The following is a 2,544-nucleotide window of genomic DNA, read 5'->3' on the forward strand; positions in this document are numbered from 1 at the left end:
GGGGCGGCTGCGGTGTGGGGGGGGGGGGGGGGGGGGGGGGGAAGAGCCGGGGAGGTATCGTCTCTTTGTTTGTATGCAAAGGGGCACTGGATGAGACAAAAAGAGTGGATCTATCAGGGACAAGCAATAACAGCTCCAACCCCCTTGGAAGACAGCCACCTGGTTCCGCGGCTCTCCCAGGTTCATGCCTCAAGGCCCAGATCCTGGTTCCTCACGCCCCGGGGCTCCCCCAGGGTTTGCCACAGGACCGGAGGAGTCGGCTCAGGACAGAAGAAGCAAGCGGTGTCTCTAAGTCCCTTCTTCCATGGGGTGCGCTCCTGGCCCCGCAACGGGGTTCTGCCCATCTCCGGGGGGGGGGGGGGGGGGGGGGGGGGGGGGGCCGGGGGGGGGCAGCGGGGGAGATAACCCTGGGCTGCTGGTGCAGTTGAGGGATGGCCTATGCTAAGGACACGTGAAACGAGCACAGTTGCACAAACCACACCAATGCAAACGAGCTGCTCCAGCGGCTCTCTCTGCTCGCGATTGATCGCATCTGTGCCGCGGGGGAGACCGGCTGTTCCGAGCTCCCCAGGGCATTGCCGACCCCGCCGGGCCTCGGCGTCCCGCAGCTCTTCCCCCGACACGAGGTGCCCACGCTGCCCTCTGGCAGCGCTTTGGCCAGGCAGGGAATGGCAGGACACAGCCCTGCAGCTAAAAACGGCGAGAGACCATCCCTGCTTATCTGTATTGTATTGCCCCTCCCTCCACCCCTGCTCCTGGCAGCGTTTGGCGATATCTGCCTGGAGATCCAGATGGACCCTGCTACTTACAACGCACTGATTGTCCGGGGGTGCCACTCCCCTGGGCTGGCGGGTCTCGGACTGGGCCAGCCACCGCTGGGAGCATTAGGAGCAAGGCTAAACTCGCTTGTGTGCCAGCCGGGCAGAGAGTGACAGTGGCGGAAGCAGCATCAGCCTCCGGGGAGTTACTCATGAAACTGGCACGGGGAAGGCAAAACAAAGCTTGCAAAAAAAGATTTTTTTTGCCAATTATTTGAGTCGGTCTAATAAAAGATATCGGGTTTACCAAAAAAACCTTATCTCCCTTAGCACTTGTCCCTCCAGAGGTGGCTGGAATCCGCCAGGGGCCTTAAGGGAGGTCATCTCCTGTCCCCGTCGTGGTTAAAACTGCACGGGGATGCAGTCAGATCCAAATCTCTTGGCAGTGGCGATGCCCCCCCCGGGCTGTACCCTCCTGTGGCCCGCAGTTCCCAGGACGGGCCATTAGCCTCAGATATAAAGCGCTGCGGATTAGCTGCGGCCGGAAAAGCTGCGGATGTTTGCAATTCAGATGGCCGTGCCCGTCTCCCGCCGCATTTGCGGCTAACGTGGCCTCCCGAGCAAGCAGGAGGAATCACATCTGGGGGGAACCGGGGTCTTTTGTTTTGTTGAGTCAACTTATTGGGCAAGGGCGTGTTCATAAATGGGAAAGATCGTGTAAATCTCCTATGAAAATTAATGAAAACAGGAGGAATCCTAAACCAGCCATAACAAGTGATTTTTATCTTCTCTTTTACACTCGTTACTAGCTTCCTAACGAGCCCCCACCTCCATGATTTTATGTAGTGTACTGAAACCACAGGTATTTTGGCATTCCTAATCTTTTTTTTTTTTCTTCCAATACATTCAGGAACTGGCAGCAGAGTTGACTTCAAACCTCCAGTTGAATAAAAGCGGGGGTTGGGTAGGACGGCGCGGAGGAGTGAAGGGAATGGAGCACGTTCGCTAGTGCTAGGGCAGCCCCCCCGCCCCTTCTCTCGGCGGCAGATTGATGGCACTTAGCGTCCCCGCGGTCCCTGGCCACAACCGCGATCTCCCCGGCCCTCGTGCGTGGGCCCCTGTCTCCCTAAAGGACCTTTCCCTGGAAACCAGAGCTTGCCACAAGCCTCAAGACGGCGGGATATTGCTTTTTAAATCAGTCTTGTCAGAGGAGGAAAATCAGGTGGGGATTTGTTTCCTGTGATGTTTACATCAGGCAGTGTTTTCATTACACCCTTGTCAACAGCGTTAATGCAAAACGTATGGCAAAGCAGGAAATGAAGCGCTACTAGGGACAGTTGATTTCAAATGATACCTAGTTTGAATATATATGCATATATGTGTGTGTGTATACACACGTATGTATGTATATAGATATAAATACATGCATATACACATGCGTATACACACACACATATATGCCGCTCGCGCTCTCTATGCTTCTAATTTATATGTGTGTATATAAATGTGGGGGGGATATATATATGGGCTTGTATATATATGTGTGTTTATCTATATCTAGATAGATATCTCTAGATCTATATCAGAAGCACTGGCATTGCTGAAGGGTTGCAGCAGAGTTTCTGTGGCGTTGCCCCTTGCCGGGTTCTCATGACTCAGGACCAGGCTGGCCCGAGCCCGTGCGAGTGCCCGCCCAAGACCTGGAGGGCTCCGGTACTGATTTTTACGGCGCGCGAAAACAACCGATCCCCTTCTGGTCCTGTGCAAATCCACCTTTTCGGTTCCC

Source organism: Alligator sinensis, unplaced genomic scaffold (genome assembly GCF_000455745.1).
Source record: "Alligator sinensis unplaced genomic scaffold, ASM45574v1 scaffold71_1, whole genome shotgun sequence".
Classification (NCBI taxonomy): domain Eukaryota; kingdom Metazoa; phylum Chordata; order Crocodylia; family Alligatoridae; genus Alligator; species Alligator sinensis.